The sequence below is a fragment of the Formica exsecta genome, unplaced genomic scaffold (assembly GCF_003651465.1).
Source record: "Formica exsecta isolate Colony F162 unplaced genomic scaffold, ASM365146v1 scaffold108, whole genome shotgun sequence".
In the NCBI taxonomy this organism is placed as follows: Eukaryota; Metazoa; Arthropoda; class Insecta; order Hymenoptera; family Formicidae; genus Formica; species Formica exsecta.
Window position 1 is genome coordinate 910,447 of NW_021848419.1, and position 7,689 is coordinate 918,135.

The following is a 7,689-nucleotide window of genomic DNA, read 5'->3' on the forward strand; positions in this document are numbered from 1 at the left end:
GCTCTTCTTTCTCTCTTAACATGTACTCTTAGCAACAGATATTTATAATTTAAAGCGATAGCGGTAGTTCTCTCTCTCTCGGGCTCTGCGTATGAAAAATGCAAAAACGAAATTTTTAGCACCTACCGGACAACGTCGACATGTTATTTACATGTCTCTCTTTATTCCCGTCGTATCGATTCAAAGTTCATTTATTTATAACCGATTTCGCATATTAACGAATGGTTCGTCGTACGTTCAAATAAGTAATTATAGCGATTTACGTCCGTTGATCAGAAATAGATTATCCAACGTAACTGAAAATGTAATAATCCTCTCTCAGATTGTACTGAATTAATCACCCTATAACGTGCAATTGTGTGTGTGTTGCCTTTCTAAAAAAAGAACATATATGTGAAAAAAGAATATACTAATTATTTCAAATACACATAGACTAAATGTATTAAAGCTAGAGAAGTAGAGATAAAAAAAATGATTATTATTTACATACACACACGTACGCAAATAATGAGTTTGGTAAATTGTGCACCACTAATGATATAAACCTTACACTTAATTCTTCACGACACAGTCTTTTAATTGCATTAGACAAGTTTATATGTATATATTCTCGATAACTTTTAATGAGGTACACTCGCCTACCAAATCTCTCCGGGGACTCAAATACCGCAAATAGTAAAGCTCAAATATAAGCGTGATATTACGGGAATGAGTTATGTATACGCACACTTTTGCTTCGAATGAATATTTTTTGCGAACGCGTATGTATGTGTTCTCGAGCTCGTTAAGTCTAGAATAAAATTTAAGAGGAGAAGTTTAAGTAAAAATTGCTTTCGCACGTACAATTATCGATGTACGATGAAAAATACGTTGTTTGTCAGACACAAGTAAAAATAGTAGAACCGTTGGAACAGTATAACAATCTGATATCTCTCTTTTTTCACGTATAAATACGAGCACGAGAATATCGAGATAGCAGAAAACACGGAATAGCAATTAACCACTATCCTTTCGGATACATGTTTGCAACAAACAAACGCTGGCACATCATATTTTCGTTGCTATTCAATTTCTTTTTTTGCTTTTACTAATAATTAATATAAAACATGTTTGTGCGGAAAAAGAAAAAAATGAAATCTACTCGGATAAATTCGAGAGATTATTAATAAGTGCATCGGTAAACACACAGTCGCTGCAAATATCTTTTCGTAGCCCCCTCTCATGTAAAATACTGTAATTATTTAAAATAATAATGGCATATTCGTGACAATTTTATTTATTATTTGCTTATAAATCAAAATCTTTATTCTGAAGATAATGATTATTAATATCTTGAAAAATATCGTGAGAATTTACACAAGAGAGATATGTAGTTACTTTAACATTTTTCTTTCATTGCTATTAATACACTCGTCTCATAAATCAATAGCAAAGAATGAATCCTTTATTGATAGATATATTTAATGAATAAAATAACAGAAAAAAATAATATATACACATTTTTATTTAACAAGAAGAAGATTACGATATTTCTTTAGTGATTATTCGAGCGAGTCTAAAACTTGGAAAAAAATTACGTGTTACAGTACAAGTTTTTGAGCAAACTCGTTGAAAACCAACGATCGAAGTCGAACTTTCCTATCAAAGTTCTACGTCAACTATAAACTTTTCGTTGTTCCCGATCGCGTATTTGCGATGCATTCGAGCATACAGGTGCATACATGGATGCGTATCATCAATAGAGAGCATAAACTTTGCTTGGGAACAATGATAGAAACGGTAGATTGCATCGTGCTCGTTGGCCCGATAGTTCCAGCATTGATACCTTAAAGTTCACATAATCAAAATGCCTGTATTCCATCAGTGAAATCTATGCTTTACGTTTCATCTATTATAAAATAAAAAACGACGTAATAATAATTCAAAGCTCTCTAACTTCTGTAATCTTGGATATAAAATATAAATACGTAAATAATTTCTCATAATAACAAAGTTTGAATTGCATTTATTAAAATATGTTATTGAATGTAACACGATCTCTCTTTATATATATAGAAAAATATACGCTAAATATAATTAATTTACTTTGACCTAATTTAATCAACATTGTATAAAACTATTACAGGATATAAGTGTGAGATTATTGATCGCATCTCAAAGAATAAAGACTGCTGTTTCCTCGATTTAGACTAAAGATAAAAATGCAGTTACAAAAATCATTACTCGTCAATAATTAGACAAATAATATCTCTTCGCGAAAAAAGTATCGATATGTATCAATATTTACGAAACCGTGTTTGCATCGTATAACGTCGACATAAATAACATATAATAATTTTAGCTTGTATCGCGTCGATTATAGAATCGACGTGGCAACGTGCGCTCCAAGCACGTTATTTTCAGAAAATGAAACTTGTTCGGGATAATATCGTTAAAAACAGAATTCCCGAGCCATACTTTCGATGTGTGGCGCGTTAAGGGAAGCGCTGTATAACTTCTCCGAGAGCATTTGGCGACCTCGCGGTGACCGTACTAACTCGTGATTGATATAATCCCACAATGAATATCTAACATCCAGTGTATAGCCGTTGGTTAATGCAAACCGACGACGTGGATCCGCGCTACGCGGAAACATTGTTGTATTTATTACAATTTATGCGAGTCCTAACGCGGGCAGGTCACGAAGGGACACATTCGTGCCGTGAAATATGGAATCCTGAGATAGAAAGGGCGGGATTAACGGGACGCGAGAGATTCGGTATTTTTTTGCGTCAGAAAATATTTTTCTCGTCGTTTTCAATCATATGCGCGTCGAGATGAATCTGGATGTGCGGCGACGGACAAAAAATCCTTTAATCCTTTTCCGTAAAGTCAACACCAGGCGCGAAATTCTCGTTTTTCGATTTCAATCCATTCTTTTCTACATCGCCCTCCCGATTAAATCAGATTTTACATCCTCCATCACGCATTGATCAATCGAAGCACAGCAACTTGCCTTGTAAGTTGTCGGATATATTAAACCTGATAACACACGGTGACCATTGAACCGCTGTTGAAAAAAAAAAAAAAAACTCTATTTAAGTCGACGCTGTCGATGTAGCATCCCGTGCAAATATCAGTGATATATATTCGTGTATGCACTGACAAACATCGCGACGATGCCTGTTTAGTCTCTATTGCGCGAAGAGTCAACGCGGATCGATAGAGATCGGCAGAGATCAACAGAGTTCAATGTCAGAGAGATAAAACTTTCCTTATCTACAGACTCGAGGGTCGTTTTATACATGAAAAGACGCTTTATTAAAATATATATTTTGTTCTTAGCATTATATTTATACATATATATCGTTTCTTTTTTTTTTGTATTTATCATTTTTGTTATATTTTTACATTTTAAGCCGTATATATATTTTACACGTGGTTTTTTAAGTTACACGTATTAAAAAATTACGATATAGTATACGTGTTTTTTATTTACAAGTAAATGAAGAAAATATAATCTAGATATTGCCTATAATATATTATAATTGTTCGTATAAAATATATTATCATACAAATTATACATATAAATTATGAATTAATTACTTCGATTTGGTATCGCGTACATAATGTATCAGAATTATCAAATGTGGCGTTTAAGCTATAAACTCAATATAATAAAATTAGTGTTGACTTTTAACTAACAACAGTTTCATCAAAAGCCATTATATATTTGACGCAAAGTTTCCAGTTAATAAAAATAAATAGTTCAGCAATTAAATTTTCGTTTTAACGTAAAATTATATCAAAATTAATTGAAAGACGAAGTTCCGTTATATATCTCGAGGCGCTTAAAACGTCAAAACTTTTAGATAGCGTTAAACAGCCCTTAGTAACCGCGCTGATGCGTCATAGAAACAACATCCTGTTTAGTGTTCGTTGTCAAACTATCTAAACTCTAGACGCTTACCATTTTACTCCGTATCTCTCTCTTTCTTGTTTTGACTGTTTCTTTCTCTCTTCGTTTGATTGTGATATCACATATTATACAACTTTCTTCTTAAAAATATCCAGATAGAATTTAAATCTTGAATTAATATCTTGGATGATGCTTAAAGAGTATATTTTCAATTCTATAAAGTATACATATTCTAATCATCGTGTCGTGCTTAAAATATTGCAAGCAACTTTTTAAATTTCAAATATTATATTCGACATTCAAAAGATAAGAAAAGAGCACTTACGTGTAAGCGATTTGAATTGTCATCGCGTTCTTCATTATCGCCGTATATAGTTTCGTTTATTTTCTTCTCTAGCGTTATTCACGATAACTTTCACAAAAACTGTATGATATAATTCATTTCTACGAAATAGATATTTATTATCTTATTTTGTATGACAAATATCTACATAGAAAAGCATTAAAAGAGAGAAACGGTAAAATTTCTTTGCGGTTATTAAGCGATAATCAATATTTAATATTTTTGGATCATAAAGATATTTAAAAAACACGTGCACGCGAATATAAGCGTGTATATTCTGTGCTAGACGTTTTCACCAAATGATTTAATCAAAATGAAAATGTTTTATATATGTGAAAAAAAACAAGTGATTCATATAAATCTAGTGCTGCGGAAAAAAGTAGAGATCGTTCCGCTACTTCCGCTTCTCGATAGTGTCAAGCTAAGCGACATCCAAGATAAACGTTGGAAATTTCTCTGGAACCGTTTACGAAGTTTAAAATAAAAAATTCCACGCGCGATACTTAAATTTTTCCAAGTATCCGAAAAAAATGTCAATTCGATGTTATTCAAGCTGTACATATAAAATTTTCTACATAAAGTTTTGTAAATTATTAGAGATAACGACAAAATTTTTATTCAATATATTAAGATTTACTGAAGTGTTTCTTATATATAATATACATATGAAACACTGCTATTATATTACTCCCTAAGAAGACTAAGAAAAGTCTTCATTTTTTTAAATGGAATCATACGATTTTTTATACAATATATCAATTGCCCTAGTAATCCTGCATATAAAAATATCAAAATTAAATTAATTACGAAAAATCAATAGTTTACGAGGTATTATATAACTTATTCTGATTCTAGGGATCCAGTAGCGATGCCCCATATGTCATAAAGGTCATAACAGGTCTTAATAAATCTTAAGACACCAAGAAAAAGGATTTTTATGTTACCTTAAATATGATTTCCAAGATAAACTTATAACGCTTTATGTGAACTTTGTATTATACTTTGTGTTATATCTAAAATAATCTGAAGTAAATTTAAGCTTCTTTAAATCTGTTAACTTACTAAATGATAGTTTTAATGATGAGTAATCAAGCAACATAATTGTTTTCATCATTTGGATCCCTGATTTTACATGCAAATATAATATAACCAAACAGCAAACTGTACATGTTTTATGATATGATAAGTACAGATTAGAACGGTTATATAAAAAATTTGTAAATAAAAATTATTTGCTGGGATACTCAGCATTATTCAACTAAAATCTACTGAACGATATTGAATTATATGAATCGCTAGTAGCTATGTTAATTAATAGTAAGTACTGATTTAGCACTTTCAATTACTAGTATATAGAAATATCTATTAAAGTAGATAGAAACGGAAGCAAAAAGTTGTTTTTTTAATAAGATTTTAATAAATAAGTTGTCTATCTTAATTAATCTAACGAGATGGCAGTATAGAGGGTGATTCTTAATTCGTGGTACAACTGGCAAAAGACTGATTCTTTATGAGAATATAAATCGAAATTGAATTGAAATTTTTAAATTTTATTTCGCCTGCTTTATAATCTTCATATTATTTTAAATTTCATTTTTTAAATTAAAAAAAATTTTTTTTAGGAAATTTTCAAGAGAAAATATCGTGTTTCATTTTAATTTACATACATCCTATATTAAAGTGCGCACTGTACATTGTAAAAAGAAGAGTAAATAGTGGTCTGTATCGAGATTTGCTCAACGGCGTCTTAGTCAAGCACACGTACTCAACTAATATTTGAAGTCTGTTTTATTAAAACGAAGCGCCATATAAAAAAATTTCATTCTGCAATTTCGACTTATTTTTTCAAGAAGAATCAGCCTCTTGTCGGTTGTACCACGAATTACGGACTACCCTATATATGTATATATGTATCAAAGTGTATTCTAACATATGAATTATACAAAATTATGTTTAAGTATGGCTGAAAAACAGCTATCTTTGTTATTGTTTCGTAAAAATGCTGTATAAGTAAGAGACTGTATAGTAAAAGAAGTAATATATTTGTCAAAAACGATTTTTCGTTAAATATCCTATCCTTTAAAACTCTAATCTGGACGTACAGTCAGGGACAAAATCATTTGAGGGTGACTGTCGTATAAATATAATACAATTAGCTGGTGTTGAAGCGTGATTATCGCAAACTCTTAATATCAGAAACAGTGATTGCTGTATCTTACTATTTCAAAAAAAAGCGATAATTAACAATTATATCAATATCTATAATGTCACAACAAATATGTAATATTACATAAAGCATTAACTCGAAACTTATATAACTGATACATTATATTTATAGATATAATCATGAACGGTACGCAAATCATTCAAAAATACTTTTATAAAAACAAACGTTTAAATTTTGCTAAAAAATATATTAATATATTTCTTTTGTTTTAATAAAAAACTAGTGTGGAATAAAAGAAAATAATAATAGAAAAAGTGAAGAAATAATAGAAAAAGTGAGGTGTTAGAAAAAGAAAATAATTCTAACTATTAATAGAAAAAAAGAAATAAAAAGTTTAAAGAAAATAAAAATTAAAGCACGATGTCAAGGCTGAATTATGATACGAAAATACTTTATTTCAATTTACAATTTGATGAATGAAATCAGTAATATGCTTTGAAGGATATGTATTGATATTATAAATAAAAATTTAGAAGAAATCGAAGGAAATATGTGTATATCGCCTCTAATGATTCCAAAAAAAAAAATAATCAATCTCGATAATACAAACAAATCATATTACTTCAATAATTTTCACGCTATTATAATTTTTATTAAAAAATGAAGAGAAGGATGTGAACGCGGCACACACAACCATTATCGGGCTCTCCAGAACTTAAATTACAGTACGAAGGACCAAGGTACTTTGTAAGGAACAAGAGCGATGCGGCGCATATGTTTCGACATATGGGGAGCAAGGAAACCTATAAAATTTTCCCAAGAGTCGTAAATGAGTCGTAAAGGTCTTGGAGTGGTGAACGCAGATTCTTGACTTGAATACGATGAAAAATCTCGTAGCTCTTAAATAATGAAACTAATTACGACAAAAAGAAGTATGTGTAATATATATGTTTGTGTATATGCGTTCAAATTTTTCTTTTGAAAAATATGGAAAAAGCTATCTTATATTTGATTAATATACGTCGCAGGAAATAGTTGATATCGGAAACCAGACGAGTCACAGTCTCTTGGTGATAAAATGTACACTTTGGAAGGATGTCTATCGAATGGATCCGTCTAACTGACATTCGTTTCGGTACTAAATCACTATTTTTTATCACCAAGAAAAATTTCGACAAACCGCTTTTACAGATCATCTCTCTTTTTCCCTCAGCCGGGGGTAAGCGTCTCTTTATCTCCCACGTATCGTGGGGTCCGAACACATGTGTATGAAAATGGACC